Source organism: Crocuta crocuta, unplaced genomic scaffold, assembly GCF_008692635.1.
Source record: "Crocuta crocuta isolate KB4526 unplaced genomic scaffold, BGI_CrCroc_1.0 scaffold26, whole genome shotgun sequence".
Classification (NCBI taxonomy): domain Eukaryota; kingdom Metazoa; phylum Chordata; class Mammalia; order Carnivora; family Hyaenidae; genus Crocuta; species Crocuta crocuta.
This window is the reverse complement of record NW_027532249.1, coordinates 10,690,745-10,711,980: the sequence shown is the minus strand read 5'-3', so window position 1 is coordinate 10,711,980 and position 21,236 is coordinate 10,690,745.

The following is a 21,236-nucleotide window of genomic DNA, read 5'->3' as shown; positions in this document are numbered from 1 at the left end:
GGTCAGAGAGAGAGGGAGTCACAGACTGAAACAGGCTCCAGGCTCTGAGCTGGCTGTCAGCACAGAGCCCGACGCGGGGCTCGAACCCACGAACCGTGAGATCATGACCTAAGTGAAAGTCGGACGCTTAACCAACTAAGCCACCCAGGCACCCCTGTCCCTGTTTATTGCAGGTAAATTGCACCCAAGGTGGGGAGAGTTTGGGCAATCTCTAACTAGGAGTGGATATATGGGAACTGATCAGGATAACCTGGTCTTCAGATGTGGTGGACCATTGGGACATCTAAGGTTCCCTCCTCAAAAGTGGGCCATTCCAACTCACATAGGGTCCTTAATTTGCTGGGGGTCATCTTAATTCCATAGTCTTCTGAAAACCCCTTCTCAAAGTTCTCATAGTTCAAAGAACTGTGGGTTTGCTCTGTCCTAACCCCATAATGTTCCCGTGAGGCAGTGTTGCAAAGACAAAGGGGTAAGGGTGCCCCCTCTAATGAGGAGACCAGTCAGATGCCCATCTGGCCATGTCCTGAAGGAACTTAGGGGACACTTAGCTGTCTCAGCTTTGTGACTTATGACTGGAAACTATTCCAATGCCAGCACAGACTGTATGCCATTCACCACGGAATCGTAGACAAACCCGCTCAGACTCTGTAGGTTTTTGGGGACATTAAGGGTGTCCATCCATGGAGCCACAGAATCGAACTTGGGAGGCCAGCCAGCCAGAATCACACATTTATACTCACACACACACCAGAGGTTATTACATTCCCTCCCACAGAATTTCTACGGATGAGACCACTGAGGTCTCTAGGGAGTGATCAGCTCCCCCTTCCACCACTATGGTTGGGCCGGATAGATAGGGGCCCTTAACACAGAGACTTCTGAAGCCTCTGGGGAGTGTTCAGTTCCCCCTTCCCCCACTATGGGTGGCAGGACAGATTTAGGGCCCAGGTCTTACTGGTTTCCAACGTCGTTTCCAGGTCCTCACTTGCCAGTCTCCTCGAGTTCTGCAGGAACAGCAGAGGGGTGGCCCAACGCAACCTAGCTGGAGACTGCCGAAATTCAGGCAGGGCGCGCCTTCTCCTTTGCAAGTCCTCATTCAGTCACCACCTAACCGTTTTTCCCAAACCATTGGCAACAACAGGCCAGCGCGGTTGGGTTTCCTGGTCAGGGAACCAAATATTATGGAATCTGGTCTGGATCATCTGGCAGAAGAAACAAGTGGCACTCGGAGATATTGGAAAGCAGGAGGTTTATTTTACACCAGTGGGCTCAGAGGAGATCATTCTTCAGAGGTCTGAGCCCAGAGTAGTAACAGAGGGAACAATTTATAGCCTGTTACTTCTGCGTTCCTCATTAACCAGGGACAGGTGTTTCCTGTCTGCCATCTTACAACAGATTTTCCCTATCACTCTCTTGCTCTCTCTCTCTTGAAATAAACTTTAAAATATAATGCTTTATGTTTCTCCCACATAAATAATGCACTCGCCCTGTCCCCCCAGATCTCATCCAATTTGACATAAGTACAGAACATGGGATTGTGTAAACTAAGTAAAATCTAGGCATACATGAAGCTCCTCAGGTAAGATTTCAGGTGCAGCCTCCCAAATATGGGTTTTCTTTCTGGGAACCATCTGTGAATTAAAGAGATGGATTACATGCTCACTTCAAATACACATACAACAAACATACAAAGGTAACACATGACTAGCATTAAAAAAAAAAAAAACTAGTACTTTAGTTCAAAAAGGACTGGATGAAAAGAAACATACCAGTCACTAGTCCTTGAGGTTTTGAAATCCAGCTGAACACATTTTGCCAGTTCCTGGACTAGGACCCAGTCTTGTTCCCTGGAAGTCCCTTTCCATTGCCATTACTTTTCTCCACTCTCTAGGCTGTGTCTGCCCTCTGAGTCATGCTTCCTTTCTCACAGAAACTACAGCTGAATTTACACCTAAGTGATATTCTCAGAGTGCTTCCTCCTAATACAGGATTCTGGGGGCTCTTCCCATTTAAAAATGTTTCTAATTCATTTTAGTTTCAATTGGTAGTATTTCTCCCAATGCAGTTTTTATAAAGTATTTGGGATTTATTTTTAATTTTATTGGGTTAAACCTTGCTGGACAAAGGCTACACTCACAAGTATATTCAAATCAAGCCCCTCAGTGGATTACATTGTTAGTAGAGTTTTGTGCAACAATATCTTTACGATCCTTTAAAAACTCCGTCTCTTCTAAAATGTCTGTTATTCATACTCCTAATATTTTTAAATAATCTCTCCTTATCTATCATAGATGTCTAAGAAGCTCATCTTGAGTATTCTTAGAAGCCCAAATAGGCATGATTTAAATCTTTCAGATGATTCAATAGTCTTTTATCCACAGCCTTGAGATCTTTATCCTGAAGCCGTGCTTTTTTGATAGTGTCCTTGGTCATTTCCAAATTTGAGACTCTTTACCAGAAGGGACTATGGATAAGGAAAAAACATTATTTTGAGCCGAGTGCATTTGTATATTCTGTAAATTATGCTTAAAATATGAACAGTCCCTTCTTTGGGATATCTTTCTCTCCGCATGTTTAATCAGAGATAGCTAGAGGAAGGATTAGGCACATTAAAACATCTGCCTGGAAATCTCTTTAGCCAGACCCATGGTCTCTTTCAATTTTCCATGTTACTGCAGGTAACAGTATGGCTAAGCTTCCTGTCAAAACATAGCAAGTATTGCTCTTCTGCAGCCTCCAAAATTAGTCTCTCTTTTTTTCATCTTATGCTCAAATCCTCCGATTCTGCTCACTGCTAGGTTCTAAGACAAAGACATGTTTTAGGTATGTGTTAGGACAGCAGCCTACTTCTAAGTATCAATTTCTGTTCCAGTTGTCTGATGCCACTTAACAGTATTCTTATAGCCTGATATCCAATTTTATTTAAGTATTTAAAATTTGAAGATAGTTGATGGAGACTAATACTGGCTTTGGAATCACTATGGTCTAGAAAAGTCATTTGGGAAATGCACCTAAAGTAGCAAATACAAAATAGATATTTCACTGTTTCCTATTAATTTGCCTTAGTTCACAAATATCTTAGCTAGGCTACATCTATGTAGGAGGAACTTTTCATCTTTATTTTCTTTACTTTCCCTGAAATCTGTCACAGAATTTCTTTTTAAATACACTTTACAAAAAGAAATAAGGTGTTCTTTCTTTTCTGATGAATAATTTATAAAAACTCAATGACATTTGATCAATAGAAAGAGTTTTTAAGACTTTTTTCTAACATAATAGATATATAACAGTCTGGCTGACCAAATAAGCTTCAACTGTGAGATGTCCTATCTACTAAACTCCATTGCTCTTTTTATAATACATGTCCCAAGTGTCAAGCAGGGCAGGAATACACCAGGTGCTGATTAATGTAATTTCTGTCACTTACTGCTGTTGACATTCAGTCTATTAGGAGCACTAGGAATTTCATATTGAGACTTGAATTAGTTGTTTTGTTTTTAAATCATTAACTTTTTAGTATCATTCAGAACTTAACAGATGGCTTCTATAAATTAGTCTGGGGTGTAACACACAAAGAATAATTGAGAGCATAAAGATAAAGTTAGAAGGTGTTGACCGCCACAGCCATGATTATGGTCCAAAATAAGAAAAAAGGAAGCTAGAATCAGGCAAAGAAATATACATTCAGCTACAATCTGTGGGTGTTTTTTATTTGTTTGTTTCTCTAACAGTTTAGACTGAACTGTCATCTGAATTAACAGGAAACAGCAGATGCTTTTAAAGAGTTTGAGCCACATTGAAACTTTGATGACTTTTAGGGAAAATAGTGTGGTGTTTTTTTTTTTTTTCAGTGTAATCAAAGGGAATATCATACTGTGTTTAAAGACCACATATCAAAGAGTATGCAACTTCAGATTAACACTTAAATTTAGAGCTCTCTCTATATACATGTAAGTGGATAGGATGTGTAAGCATATTGTGAAAAGAAGCTATCTCTGATTTCTAGTAGAAGCTTTGTTACAAAAAATGAGTGCTGAACTCTAGAGAGTTTGGTCATGAGAGGGTACTGTGAGCCATGGGAACTCCTTTAGCATGTTTTAGCCTTGGTCCCAGCCATTTGATCTACCTAACCTTTTACAGAGACCATAATTATACTCTAAAACCAATCTGCTCTTGACTTACAGATCACCAAGTCCATTCATTTGGGATAGGTCACTGTGAGCCAAGGATGACCTGTCTGACCTCTTGGGTTAACAATATAGGAAATGAAATAGGCCATAATCTTGTTTTAGTCCCTTGTAATACATTAAGGTTGAAACTGTAGGCAAAAAGGTTGATGTATTACGTATCACTGAGGGTCATAGTTGTGTACGAAGACATTAGTGGGATTTGTACAGACAGACTGGAAGTATAGAAACCCAGGGCTAGCAGCAACAGAGCTGTTAAAATTCCAGGCTTAAATGGACGAGGAAAGGGAATAGAAATCAAAACCTAGAAAGAGAGGTAATAGAGTTGGCCATCTTGAGATAAAGGCAGTTTCACAAGGACAGAACCTGGGGATAATTCCCTGACCTAACCCTCTTCCCTCCCTCCACTTTTCTGCCAGGATCCTCAGCTAGAAGTCAGAAGACACAGGACATCATTGCTATAATTCACACAGCTTATCTTCCTGGGCAAAAGAACAGAGTGGATGAGTGATCTAGGCAGATTGAAAAATGTATCTGACTTAAATCTTATCTGGCATTCTAAATCCTACACTTTCCACCAAGGCCCTCCCATCACCTCCGGCAGCCACATTATCGAACTTTTTTAAATTCCCTATCCTTATTGTCCTTATCTCCATTTTTCTTTTTTACTTTAAGCCTCTGCTTTATTCTAGGAGATGCTAATTGTAAAAAGAATATTACCTAGATAAACATATAAGTAAATGTCGACTATTAAAACATTATCCAATTTGGTTAAAAATGTGTATTCCCAGATTTGAAAGGTTAACAGGACAGGGAGGCAAACCATGAGAGAATCTTGAATACTGAGAACAAACTGAGGGCTGATGGGGGTGGGGGGGGAGAGGATGGGGGGGGTGATGGGCATGGAGGAGGGCCCTTGTTGGGATGAGCACTGGGTGTTATATGGAAACCAACTTGACAATAAACTATTTAAGAAAAAAAATAAAGGTTAACAGGTTATTGGTTGTTATTTTTCAATAGGCCACCTTTTGGGGTCCCTTTATAGCTCTCGATATAGTTCAGTCTATATTCATGAATTGATAAAATCACTAAGGAGTATCTACAGACATTGTCATATGTGCTAGAGACACAATGGAGATTAAAATAGTTTTCACATTCAAATATCCTGTAGCTTATCTATGAAAATGGGAAAGTAAACAGAGAATGTTCAATTTGGTGTAATAGGGTTGTGGATAACATGGAGGTAAGCAACATGTTCCAACAAGTGGAAATGCAGTACGTTCACAGTCTCTAGCTATAGGGCCTTTGGGATCTGCTCCAGTCTGTACTCAATCTGAAGCCACTATACTCTTTCAAGGCAACCACCGGCCAATGAGCTGAGAATGAATGTGGAGGGTGGTGGGGAAAGGAATAGTAAGGTTTGGACATTTCTGTTCAACATGGAATTCTTCTAGTATTTTCTCTAGGCTTCTCCTTCATGTTGGTGGAGACTTGATCAGATCTTCACCATCTGAGACTCTCCTTGCCCATTTTTCTTTTCTCCCCTCTTTTATTTCCATGGTTTATAGGTTTTCATTGCTGGCTAACAGTTTTATCTGTTAAATCCTGCTTCCTCTTCCTTGATCTTTTTATTCCCTAATAAACACTTTGCATTCTTAATTCCATATTAGCATCTGCTTTTGAGAAGAACTGAACACTTTGATTATAAGTCAGTATATAGGATGCTATGAAAGTATGAAGCAATAATCCATGAGAATCTCACACTTGAAATGCCAGATTTGGTCACATGTATAAATTTCAATTGATTCATTAGAATCATAGCATTTCAGACCTAGGAAAGGTCCTATGATCTTTCCTACCATATGTCTGATTCTTTAATTCCCTTGTCCTTCTAAGAAGTCATATAGGATGTATTTCTGGGATTTATCTTTCATCCTGAGATAATTTAACTAATATAAATTCAACTTTATTTTGTCTGCTTGCCTGTGGTTTTAATGCCTTATTCCTAATTATTGCCCCTAGGATAGAAAGGAGTAAATATTTCACATGATTGCTCCCACAGTTGTTGGAAGGCATTGATTATGTCCGCTCACAGGGGGCTTCAACGCTCTTTGCTTTTTCAACAGTATATCTCATGTGATAGACTTGAGCTCAGTGCCTGAATATTATTATTGCATAATTAATAAGTTGATAATTGAAACTGAATTCCTTCAATATCATAGTCTCTCCTTTAGGTATCCCAAATTCACCTTAAGACTTTTTTAATTGTTGATTTAAGAATTAAATGGAAAACTATGATACATCTAACCATATATAGAAAAAGAGTTGTAAAACTTCTCTCTTCTCAATAATGTGTATGTATTGGTGCATCATACGGTTAATAGCTACCATTTGCTGCACACTTATAATGTACTTAGAACATGCTAATTACATTACATATTACCTCATTTAATCTTCACCTTGATTTGGAAGAAACTGAGGCCAGAAAAGTAAAACATGTGCTTAAGGTCACACAGCTAGTTAATGTAGGCACCAAGATTTGAAATGAAGTTTGTCTAATCTCAAAAGTGCTTTTGACAATTATTTCATACTGATTATCCTTGTAGATCTTTTACAACCTCATTAGAATACTGATATATGTTGAGGTTGCTGTCAATTACATTTGCCTTTTTCAATTGTTGTACACTGCCTCTTTTCTTTTTTTTTAATAATTAAAAATTTTTTTTTACTTATTTGGAAAAAGAGAGAGAAAGCATGGGAGGGGGAAAGAGAGGTAATGGGAGAGAATCCCAAGTAGGCTCTGCACTGTCAGCATGGAGCCCAATGTGGGGCTCGAACTCACAAATTGTGAAATCCTGACCTGAGCCAAAATCAAGAGTCAATAGCTTAACACACTGAGCCACCCAGGCTTCCTCATTGCCTCTTTTCTTTATTCAATTATTTTGTTTTCTTAAAACTTAACTTGCATGATACTGAGAAAATGGATTGAATCCATTTACTGCCACTTTGTTTACTTCGAGAATTTGATTTACAAAATATGTCTTCATCCAAAAACTGAGAATAATAGAAATGTTATTCATCTCTAGGCCTACACAAGGCCACGCTATTTATCTGCTTTGTTCACTGATGTATCTTAAGCACAAAAGCTAGAGCTTGGTCCATAGCAAATGGTCAAAAAAATAATTGTTGAGTGGATTGCTACAATTAAAGAGATGTTTTAGGTGGGTGCTTAGCATAATACCTTGGATTGGCACAATATTTTTTACTCTTAATAAATGGTAGGTATTATTAATTTGAACTTTGAAAATGTAAAGACAACACATGTTGTAACTTTTAGATTATTCTTGTAATTCAGCTTATTGAGATATTATGATTTTAAAATTCTCTGCTGTAACGTTTTTATCATTATTTCTATTTATGTGTTACCTGAACATAACCATACAGGTCTTAGAAATTTCTGTAATACTGTAAATTACAGAAATTTGTAATAGATAGAAAATACCCTCCAGGCTACAAGTAGACTCTGAATTTAGGCCTCTATCTTGATGGCTGTTTATTCTTTTAGACTCTTGGAGATTTATAACTGACAAGGACCTAATAAATCATCAATATTTTAAACCAAAAACCCAGACAACTTTTAGCAAGTGATTACCCATTCCTCACTGTCTCCCTCCAGACCATTCTCACCAGGTTCCTGAGTGTCAAAGAGCATCTGGTAGAAGACCAAAGATGTGTCTCCTGAGATGTCTTTTGACATCATTTGCCATTTGCAGTAAAGATTTAACAGCTCCAAATTGAAAGAAATAGGAATTGATTGTGAAGGCAAACGCCAAGCTTTCATTCTGAAAGAGAAGCCAAACAGCCTTAACTACAAGAGAAAATTTTGTCCAAATGTTATAAAACACAAAGAAAAATACCCATATTGTTTTCTTATTATGTTGCTCATTCTAAATAACTGAAAACATTAAAAATTGTTTTATTTTATTTTCCTATTTGATTGATATTAGTGATGCCTATGCTAGTCAGAAATTCTAACAGCCTTTTAATTTATCTTCCTTATCTATTATCCCATTATGAAAATTTTTTTTCAAAACTTTAGAAATGGCATTAGAATCTCATTTTAAAAGGCCAATATGGAAATATTGTTAAATAAGATGGACTGACTCCATGAATTTATCTTCTCTTCTTTCTCAACCTTACTAAAAAGGCAAAGAAGAATGAAAAAGAAAACTACCCAGGGCAAAGGAAGTGGGAGATGAAATAAGAGTATCAGAAGACTTTAAATAATTTACAGAAGACAAAGAATAGGTGGAGTAGTCATAAAAAGCCAGAGATCAGCAAAAGTTAAAGCCTAGGAATTTGTCAAGAATTTCCAGTGGAAATCAAGTTATCAGAATCCCAAGATTCTGATGAAAAACAAGATGAAGAAAGTGCTGGAATAAGTGAAATTGGTTGAAAATTCACATACAAAGAGTGAAACAATCAGATCCCTACCTGCATTCTAAAGAGCCAGGCGATTATGACTGCCCCATCCCTAGAACCATATAAGATTAAATTCTTTGTAGAAATTGAATCAGTAAGTCTCTTGATACCAGAAAATCAGGTTTAGTGGAGTACAGATGTGAGAGGCTGGATTGTAAACCAGAGAATTTAGGAGTGAAGTTACCTCAGATCAGGGTGCATGGGAACTCATTGCATGGCTTGTGGTTAAGTGTTCAGTTTCCACTAAGTCCCAGAAGAAGCCCAAACTTTTTTTTTTTTCAAGAGGAAGAGTACTTATCCATAGGGTGTGTCAGGGATTGGCTCCAAAGGCCTGAGTCCTCCGTGTTACCCACCTACAGGGCCTGCCAAAGTCTCCAAACACCATCTGTCTGTATCATTGACACTGCAAGCACCATGGAATCTGCCGGATCATATGGTGAAGTGACAGAACCTCCTCTTGCTCTGACCGCACTCAAAACTAGCAGTTTTGAGGGTCACTTGGTCATGGGCCAGCATAGGACACTAGTGAGGAATAAATTTCCTCCAAAATCATCCTTTGTTTTCTCACTTTCTCCAATGCAGTTAAGAGCAAATAGCCAATCTCATTATAGCAGTTAGTTAGAAAAAAATTGTTCTAAGGTATCAAATACATCCCCAACTAGAACTTTGCCTTTTATGAGTAGCTAATTAGGAGTATTCAATGACAATATTTTGTGCATATCTATTGTCACACACGGACTAATAGTAATTTCTTTACCACTGGAAATAGAATTATTAGTGTCTAAATATAATAGGATTTCAATACCACAAAATGCAGAATCAATTCAGACAATTCCCAGATAGATACAGATAGACAATACATAGAGAACTCTCTCTCTCTCTCTCTCTTTCTCTCTCTCTCTCTCTCTCACACACACACACATATTGAGAGACAGCAAAAAATAAAGGGAAACTTATTGCAAACAATTGGCTTATAAGGAGGTCTGGCAAGTCTGACATTTGTAGGACAGGCCAACAATCTGGAAATTCCTGGACAGCAGCTGAAGCTATGGTCCACAGGTGGGATTTCTCCATCCATGGGAAGCGCCAGTTTTACTTGTAAGGTCTCTTATTGATTAGTTAAATGTCACCCAGATTATGGGGATAATCCCCTTTACTTAAAGTAATTAACTATAGATGTTAATTACTCTACAAAACACCTTCACAGCAAGACTTAGTGTTTGAATAAATCAATGCATACTAGGCCAAGTGACATGATAAAAACCTAGGCTATGTAACACATACAACAAATTATCTCAAGAAATAAGATAAATATTGGATAACAATATTATAGAGAAAATGAAAGAGTGGAAAATGGAGCTAAAGTATTCAAACATCTTAATGTTTATTTGGATGTGGTAAAGTATAAAACGTTTAGAATGGAATAAATTAAGGATTCTTAAATTCTTGTAATCTAAAATAACCACTAAGGAAATAGGGGGAAAAAAGGTATAACTAATATGGTAATAGAGAGGGGATACAGAATAATACTAAAATAATTGATTCACCTAAATTAAAGAAAGAAAAAACAGAAAAAAAGAACACAAAATAGGTAACTCAATGAGCAAATAGTAAGATGGCAGAAATAATTCTAAATATATCAGTAAATGTAAGGAATTAGATTCTCAGATTAAAATAAAAGAATATCAATCTATATAGAAACAAAACCCCAACCATCTGATTCTAATTTAAAAACATCTTAAAAATAAGAACAGTGTGGGGCGCCTGGGTGGCTTAGTCGGTTAACTGTCCGACTTTCACTTAGGCCATGATCTCGCGGTTCATGGGTTCGAGCCCCGCGTCGGGCTCTGTGCTGACTGCCAGCTCAGAGCCTGGAGCCTGTTTCAGTCTGTGACTCCCTCTCTCTCTGACCCTCCCCTGCTCACGCTGTCTCTCTCTCTCTCTCTCTCTCCTAGAAATAAATAAAACATTAAAAAAAAATTAAAAAAAAAAAGAACAGTGAGAAGTAAAAGATTGAAAAGTGTGCAACATATGAACTCTAAGCTAAAGAAAGATGGTATAGTCATATCAGTATCAGCTCAAGCAGACTTTAGGGCATCAAGCATTAATAAAAGTTAAGAATATACAATGGGAGAAAAACTGTCTCTAAAAACTGGATAGCTACATGCAAAAGAAGGAAATTGAACCATTTTATTATGCCATACATAAAAATAAACTCAAAATGGATGAAAGACCTAAATGCAAGACCTGAAACCATTAAATTCTTAGAAGGAAACATAGGCAGCAATCTCCTTGATGTCAGCTGTAAAAAACATTTTTGTAGATATGTCTTCTCTGGCCGGGGAAACAAAAAACAAAATTAAACTACTTTCTACTCTAGACATGAAAGTCATCATTCCAGCAAAAAAAAAAAGCTGAAAAACAATGGTTTTTCCATCAGAAAACTGAAGTCACAAGGCAAAGTGTAACCCTGAAATCCAGAGAGATGGGTGAATTCAGAGTCCCAGCTGATATCTGCTTACCTGGAACAGAAGCCACGAGAGCTGTACACTGGTAAGAACACTCAAATAATAATTTTGATGAGCTGCTGAAGCCTGGGCATTGATGAGTATAAGAGTGAGGGACACATGGGGGACACCCTTTTGTAGGTTTTACCTCAAGTAGCCCCACCAGGTTCTCACAGTGAAGATCTGAGAAAAATTCCCTTTTGGCTCTGACAGAAAGAGGGAATGAATAGAGGTCACTGTAAAAGAGACTCAAACTGTAATCCATGATAAGTCCTATGATTCAGGATTAATGAGTCTTTACCAAACCCATATACTACCTGGGAGAAGGGATTTCTTCTTGCTTCCAGTTACCATCAAGCTTTCCTATATTACATAATGAATAGGAAAGCTATATCTCTGGCAAACCACTCTGTGAGGTCATAGCCTAGAGATATAGACACACTAAGAAAGCCAAGATTTGATCATAAGGTAATGGAAAGCTTCCTCTGGCCCATACATTACCAGTGCACCAGCAGGACTTGATACAGTATTAGAGAGCTACAACAGAAAGAACCATAAGACACAGTCTCTCTGAGAAGCATACTTAGGGATAATCAAAGTCAAGAGAGGAGGGGGAAAAAGCAATTATGCTAGAGGAATTTGAAGCCTCTGGCACCTACAGTTAGAACAGACATTAAGCACAACCCAGTTCCTAGTCAGATTAATGTAGGATATACATTATACTCATAATAAGAGCCTATCTATCTCAACCCTTATTACTCAACACATCATATCTAGCTTTAAAGGCCTATTGCAATAAAGGCCTATATACCTCAACCCTTATTACTCAATACATCATATCTAGCTCTCAACAAAAACTACAAGACCTGCCAAGAGGTAAGAATAAAACACAGAGTGAAAGTCAAATCAAGCATGAGAAAACAGACCCAGATATAACACAGATTTTGCAGAGGAAACTTAAAATAACTATGATTAATATGTTAAGGGCTCTAAGTAGTTTATTATGCAATAATAGATGGTTAATGTAAGCAGAGATACAGAAACTAAGAATCAAAAGGAAATGATTAAAATAAAAAACATTGTAATAGAAATAAAGAATGCCTTAAAAGAGCTCATCAGTACATGGGACATGGCTAAGGAGATTTAAGGTAGGTCAGTAGAGAGGCGCCTGGGTGGCTCGGTTGGTTCAATGTCTGACTTTGGCTCAGGTCATGATCTCATAATTCATGAATTCAAGCCCCGCGTTGGGCTCTGTGCTGACAGCTCAGAGCCTGGAGCCTGCTTCTGATTCTGTGTCTCCCTCTCTCTCTGCCCCTCTCCCACTCAAACTCTGTCTCTTTCTCTCAAAAATAAACATTTAAAAAAATTAAGATAGGTCAGTAGACACTACCCAAAATGAGATGCAATGAGGAAAAAAATGAAAACAAAAGAAAAGAATGTCGGATATATGCAAGACAACTTAAAAAGGTTTAACATACACAGAATCAGAGTGTGTTATCAGAATCTGGAATGAGAGCAAATAAAGTACAGAACAGAAGGCATTTTTGAAGTATAATAGCTGAGAACTTTCCAAAATTTATGCAGACACTAAATCAAAGATCCAGGAAGGTCGGAGAATACCAAGCAAGATGAAGGAAGGAAGGAAGAAAGGAAGGAAGGAAGGAAGGAAGGAAAGAAGGAAGGAAGGAAGGAACCAGGGAGGGAGACAGAAATACATCTAGGCATATCATATTCAAACTGCAGAAAAATCAATGATAAAAAAGAACATCTTGAAGAAGCAAAACAAACAAACAAACTCCTTAATTTAGAGGACCAAAGATAAGAACACAGCAACCTCTCATTAGAAGCCTTGTAACTGAGGAACAAGTGGAACATGCTGTTCCCTCTAACAGGAACACCCACCCTTTATCCACATCTGCTGTGCTTACTCTTTCTTTCTCAGGTTTTTGCTCTAATATCATTGTATTAGTGATTCCTTGCAATGACAACTGCACTTAAAAACACAACACTTGATTCTCCATTTCCCCAAGCGCAAGCACTCTGTGCTCTTGTTCCAAGCTTTATTTTTTCATTTGAATTTATCTTCATTTGTCATGTTACATATTTTATATGCTGTGTTGTTTATTGTCTTTCCATGGAATAGAAGCTCTATAAGGACAAGGATTTTTGTGTTTTGTTCACTGTTATAGCCCAGAAGACTGCCTGATCTATAGTAGGAATTTAAATAAATTATTAAATAATCAAATTAATTACCTGGAACAATCAGAAATAAAAGGGTAATATAGTCAACATTAATAATAGTAATTATAAGTTATTTATTTAATACTTAATTAGTGCCAGGGCCATGGACTAAGAACCTTTTCATGTATTTTATCATTTAATTATGAAAATAACACAATGAGGTAGGGGTCATGCCAGATGGGTCTTCTCAGTGCCATGGGTCAGATAAATTCCATGTCACATGATGTGGGTTAAGGAACAGCTCTTATGAGAGGAGAGTGTGTTCAAATAACCATGGGTCAGCAGGCAGAGATCATATAGTCTCCAATCTCCCCATTATCTCATGTTACAGCCAAGAGGTATGTTGTAGGCTCTGATTTGGAGAATCCTCTCCTCCCACATTGAGTGTCCTCCTCTTAAAACATGAGGAAGTGGCCTCATCAGTGGGTAAATACACAGGGCATTTGGTACTTGAAAGTCTGGATTTGGGATATTAACTCTTTAGGGAATTTTCTGGGAAAGAAAGCTGCCCTCCGGTTGGAGACTTTAAGACCACTAGGGACCTTGGAGGTTATAAACAGTCTCAGATCTCCCTGGCATGGGGAAAAGCCTGGAGGAGCTGAGCTTCCAGTGTCATTCTTCAAGTCAGGAAAGTAATATTTGTGCCTAACTCCTCTGTGCAGATTTATTGAGACGCAATCTCAGGAACCAAGGGAGAAGTCATATTGTGACACACTTGCAATGGGGGCCCTCAGAACACCCATGGCAAGCTCTGAAGCTGGGACATGCCTTCAAAGATGTCTCAGATTGAGACTGGATCTGAGATTGTTTTACTCTTGAAGTGGCCATTCATTCGATGCAGCTTACTCAAAGAATAGGCACAGACTTGGGTAAAGGAAGCTCTCTTGGTAGAGAGCAATTCCTCAAGAGGGGCTGGTCTGAGAATTGTCAAGAGCCTAATTCACAGCTGGAAAAATAAATACCTCAGTGATAAAGTTGGAGGATTTGGCCAATGTACCACAGTATATACAATAGTCTCTGCTGTTCTTCTTAATCAAAATGTGTCACTAGGATTTATGCTCCTAACGGCTCGTGGTTGATTCTCTAATCCCTTGGTGCAATGAGTATTTAAATTACTGAGCAACTAGAAAGGCAATTGCACAGAACAAGAAATCAACACTGTACAAGGTCTATCTTTCTTTAATAATAAACAGTAAAGTCAATTGGGAACATTTTTGTAATATAATGCTCCCAAATAATGCTCACAAAATTTTAGTGAGAATTATAAGTATTTGGAAACTAAAAGTAATACTAAAAATGGAAAAGCTATATGCAAAAAGCAATTTATTCATTGCTTAAGGTAGAGGGTGAATTATCATAATCTCTTGTATTAAAGTAATTTGTCATTAGAAAGAAATTAGTAAGGAAATTGCTATTAAACAATCTCTTCAGTTACACAAACTAAATTTACTGTGATGTCATAAATTCATGTAGGCAAGAATCTTAAAACAGAACTCTGTGGGAATTGAACCATTGAGTTATATATCAAAATGACTGAATTGTTACAATGAAAAAGCATGTGAAGCTGGTTTATTATTGCCATCATGCTATACTAATTCATGGAACACCAAATTATACTTGTAAGCTATTTGATTTAGTGACATTAAGCAAATGTTTTATTCTCTCCTCTTTGCTTCCATTCCTTCATCTGACTGAGATAATGATAATACTAATGTCTCTTTTCCTATTGGAAAAACAAAATGAAAACCTAAATGTAAAGACTTCAAAAACTGAATAGCAATCAAGAAATGTAAAATGATTTTAGGAGTAATACTTTAGATACTTCAAAATGTTGACAGTGGGAAAATTCTATTCAGTGTGATGTAATGCTAGGAAGTAATTTTTTTAAAGGCTGTGTTTCTAAGACTAGTTTTAGGTTCACAGCAATTTAAGAGGAAATACAGAGAGTTTCCTTATACCCCCTTGGTTCACACATGCACACCTTCCCTCCTTGGCAATATATCCCACCAGAGCAGTACATTTGTTACAATTGATGAACCTACATTGATACATAACAATCACCTAAAGAAACTAACTTTTCATTTAAAAGAAACATTTGAGTCAAATGTGAAGCTGGGAAGAATTATTTAATCTTTCTGAATTGTAATTTTTTTCATTTGTAAGATGGAGTAGATATCTATCTCACAGAACTATGATGAAAAGATACCAGTGAGAAGCATGTCTTATTCAAAAATATTACCTTATGGTATCAAATTATCATCATTTCCATCACACCAACCACAATCATCATTGTCACCACCATCAAACTGCTGATGTCATATCATCATCACTGTGTTCCTTCAAATGTATAAGGAACAGAGAGAGTGCCAAATTTTACTTAATGCAACCAAATTGTAAGTTTCTTTTTGTCTAAGTAGAGGCAAGGATGTCATGATAGGTGGTTATAAGTTAATAAACAAATAACCATCAAATAAGTGGTTTTTTAAAATGTTTATTTATTTTTGAGAGACAGAGAGACAGCATGAGTGGGGGTGGGGCAGAGACAGAGGGAGACACGGAATTCAAAGCAGGCTCCAGGGTCTGAGCTGTCAACACAGAGCCAGACACAGGGTTCTACCCCACAAACAGTGAGATCATGTCCTGAGCTGCAAGTCGGATGCCCAACCGACTAAGCCACCCAGGCGTCCCATCAACTAAGTGTTTTTTAGTGATGACAAATTAGGCATAGAGCAAAAGTCTATAAATAAGTCATGGTGAGCCTGCTTTGAATTTTTCAAATGTAGGGGAAAAATCTGATAAATGGTAATTCTATTCTGATTTTAAGATAATTACTGATATATTTTGAGTAATTAAAAATTTCAGGACAACTCCACACAAATCTTGCTAAATTAATATTTGTCAGGTTAAATCTTACTACTAAGATGACAAGTCAGTGGAGCTATTTGTAACTCCTAAGACAACACCTTTTTCAATTCCAAAATGTTCCATCCCTTTTATTGCTTTACTTGAGAGGTTAACAAGTATTGTAAGCATATGCATGTGTAAGTGTGTTTTTGTGTATGGGTTCAAGAAATAGAACACACACACACGGTTCATAAAAAGTGTTGTGATGAATCTAAGGTGTCTCAAAAGTAATTAAAAACCAAAAAATAAAGCCTGTGAGAGATTGGCACATTTTAATGAGGCAAAAAAAAAAAAAAAAAAGACTACCTATCCACACAAATCTGTTTCCTTTTCATAGAACATGATTTCAGTCCGGCAGTGGCTTTGGATTCACATACATGTCTACCAACACCCTCTTTGCACTTCAGTGGCTTATTATGATCACTGCCCCCTCCTCTGAATTACCCCCAAATGCAAGAGATGCCCACTAACCAGAGATGACAACTTTGGACTTATCTGAGTGAAACAACAACTTCATTGTGTGGATTTCATTACATATTTGGAGAGACTGTTTGTTTAGCAAATAGTATACTAGAAGAAATATATTTAACTTTATAAAAATGAGGTTTTTAAATTTTTTTTAAATTTATCTTCTGTGACTTTATATCACTTGCTGTTTTCATAAAGGTTGAAGGTTCCTTAAGAAACCCACTCCATTAATAAATTGAATACATGTCACTTACTGGTCACTCACTATATATATTTTTAGGTTAGAATGAGGACATTTTGATAATTAAAGCACAGTGTGACTGAAATTTATAAATAAATAATATTTTAAATGCCTAAAGAAATTAGAATATAAAGCAGCTATGAAAAGTTTTCTTTTTTATAACATTTTGTTAGTTTTTGAGAGGCAGAGAAAGACAGAGCATTAGTGGAGGAGGGGCAGAGAGAGAGAGAGAGAGAGAGAGAATCTGAAGACAGCTCTGAGCTGTCAGTACAGAGCCTGATGTGGGGCTTGAACCCATGAACCGTGACATCATGACCTGAGCCGAAGTTGGACCCTTAACCGAGGCACCTAGGTGGCCCCAGTTATCTTTTCTTAAGATTCATTTTGCATATCAATATAAAGGATTTATATTGGAAATGGAGAGCAGTATACTCTACATGTTCATTTCCCCCATGATTAAAAAAGATAGATTTTTCCCTTAAAAATAACTTATATTTCAAAACATTACATATTTTGTGTACGATTTGTTTATGTACCAGTCCAAAATTTGCTTCTCTGATTTATAAAGCACTATAAGATCCAACACACTTCAACCAATGAGAAACTGCCCCAATGACTCACACACAAAGAAAACTGAAGGAAAATGAAACACAATACCATAGACTAAATTAAATATACTCAAACACTTAGGGTTTTGAAAAATCACTTTGAACCAGAAATTTAAAAACTGAAAATCAGTAGAAATATAAGGAGAATAAGATTAAACTCAGTCAGGAAATGGAAGAAAAAAACCACAAAATTATCTCAATAATGAAAACTAAATTGTGGGCTGCCTTAGGAAGAATATACTCAACTATGAATTCCTATAAGACATTTTAAAAGGCAGGGAAATAACCAACAGAACTTTAATGAAATAAATAAAAATAGAAGTCAAAACAGTGAGGAAAATGGTTTGAAATTAAAGACAGGCAAAAAAGGAATAATATTTATAACAGCTATCCCAGATACATAAAAGCAAAAGAAGACTAATATCCAAAATTATAAGTGAAGATACACTTACAAAAATAAAAAAAATGACCTATATCTACATGTTGAGAGGATATGTCTCATATTTGGAAATATGAATTGAGAAAAGTCAACATAAGGGCATACACTAGTGAAACTGTTGGCCTTCATAGATGAAGAAGAAATACTGGGGGGACTGGGGTGGCTCAGTCAGTTGAGCAACCACTTCTTGATTTCAGTTCAGGTCATAATCTCAGGATCATGGGATCCAGCCCTGTGCCAGCCTCTGTGTTGGGCATGGTAGAGCCTGCTTAAGATTCTCTCTCCTACCTCTGCTCCCCGCCCCCTACCCCCTCTTGCCTACTTTCTCTCTCTCTAAAAATAATAATTAAAAAAAAGATAAAGAGAAAATATCCCAATGCATCCAAGCCCAAAACACCAAAAAACAAAAAAATCAAATAATTTACAAAGGTTAAAAGCAACAATAGGGAAGCATTCAAAAAACTACTCAATGAAAGAAAATGTGAACCAAGGCAAAGCGTTACTTCTGGACAAGGTATCCCTTAAACACCAAGACTATAGAAAACATTATTAAGCCTACAAGGTCTTGAGGAATTCTGTATTTATGTGCCTTTCTTGAGGAATCAGACCATGAGCTTCATCCAATCAATAGTTGACTCAAAGAACTTCAATAAATGAACTAATGATGAAAATTTAATATATATGAATGGAGGCAAACTATAAGAGACTCTTAAAGACAGAGAACAAACTGAGGGTTGCTGGAAGGGCACTGGGGGGAGAATGGGCTAAATGGGTGTTGGAAAAGCACTTGGGATGAGTACTCGGTGTTATATGTAAGTGATGAGTAATTGGGTTCTACTCTGAATACCAATACTACATGTATGTTAACCAACTTGAATTTAAATAAATAAACTTTAAAAATAAAAAAATAAAATTAAAAAAAGATAAAGAATGGAAAATCAAGAATTAAACAACATAAACAAGATAGGGACAAAATGGAAGACTGGTGTGTCAATTGTGTATGACGTGACCCAGTAGAAATAATGTAAATGAAATGACAAGAAAGGCCACGGGGAAAGAAGAGAATTATGACCTTATTGTCATAGAGACAATAAGCAGAGGTTAGAGAACTGTTAAACACTGACAAATAAAATAACTAAATATTAAATAAGAAATCAGGGGACTAAAAGGAGTATTAAAAGTGTAAGTTCAAAGCCATCCACTGGAACAATATTACTAATCTGCGAGTAACAAAATAAATAATTGAATGAAGCACAAAGAATACAAATCATGCAGAGAAAAACTATGGCAAATATAGCATAATGTGTAGAATTAGAAAATAATATCACAGTTGAGACCAAACATATCAGTCATATTAACACATGAATGAGCTTACCTCATCTATTTGAAGGAAATACTTTTTCATTTAGCTTACAAAGCAGAACCCAAATCTTTGCTCTGAAAAAGAGATGCCCTAAAACAAGTGAGTCCTAAAGACTTGATGAGCAAAGGAATGGGCAGTCGTAACAATCAAATGAAAACAAGAAGAAATTCAGGTAGTGATCCTGATAGCATATAAATTATAACTTAAAAAATACACTAAATAGTACAAATAAATACACTCTTAAGCTTAAAGCCATAATTCAAATTAAATATAACAATCTAAATATCTATTTATAAGATACACCAAACAACACCACCTAAGGAAAACTACATGAAAAGCAAAGAGATAATAGGTAGAAGAACACTAATTTTAAAGACAGAGCAAGTGGCCAAATAAAGATTCAGAAAATAGAAACAGTAACACAAAAACAGATACATATCAAATTTATACTCCAATTATACAGAATTTAACATCATCTCAAGTGCTCAGGGAATATTTTCAAAAATTGATTTTATGTATTATTGCAAAGAAAGCATTAGTAACTTCCATAAATAAGATAGCAATTTGTCAAATATTGTGACCCCTTGAATCACCATTCAATAAAGCTTTAAATTAATCTAAATGAGCAAAAAGCCCCATCACGTTTTGATCTGGAAATTTTAAAACTTTTTGTTGAACAAAGGGTAAGTACAAAGTAAAATAAAGTTTCCAAATGAACAAAATACAAAAGGAAAAAGAAAAAATTACTTCAGACACAGCAGTAATTTGAAAAATAATAAAGTATTATAAATAATCATATACTAATATTTGGAAGCATAGTGAAACTAGATACATTTATCAACTATGTAAAATGATAATACAAAATTTTCACAGTACTAGAGAAAATATTTAATAAAATTTAATGTACACATGATTAAAGTAAGTCTATTAGCAAACTAGGATTGATTTAACTTCCTTATCAATTTACTTGTTCAACAAAAATCTATAGCAAATAATATTTTCAATGAGGAAATTATAGAAATATTCACTTTCACTTTTGGAACAAAATGATCTACCCTTTCGTTAATAATGAAGCTTCTCTCTAATGTTGTAAGAAAAGAAAAAACAAAAAATATAAAGATGAGGACAGAAGAGAAGAAAGCATTATTAGTAGTATACACTATAATTACCTCCCCCAGTATTTATAAAAATAATAAAAATTATTAGAACTCACAAAAGAGTAAGGTAAGTTTATAGGATACAGATTCAATTTATAAAAATCAATATTACTTCTCTATAATCACAATAACCATCTCAATAATAAACATATACCATTTATAACAGCAATAAAACTATAATACATCAAAGAATGCATTTAGCATAAATCACTTCAGGCTCATGTGATGAAAATTTTTAAGTTATATTAATGGATAAAGAATGTCTGAATATACAGAGACAAATTACATCTTTTGGGAAGGGAATACTTGAATAAATAAAATGTTGAATATCCCCCAAATTAATCTAAAATTAAATGTAATCCCAAACAGAAATACATCTGGATCTTTTTCAGCAGTTTGTCAAACCCATGCTTACCTTGTCAAACTCATGCTTACCTTTGTATGGAAGAAGAGAGATTCCTGGGTAACTAACTAAACCAAAAAAGAAGAGCAGAGAAGAGGGATGAACCTGGCAGATATCACTTTATATTACAATGCCACAGTAATATAAAACTGTAGGACACTTGGGAAAAACCAGACAAATTTTCCAGTGGAGCATAACAGATTCCACAAAAATACATGTGAATCGAAATCATAAAT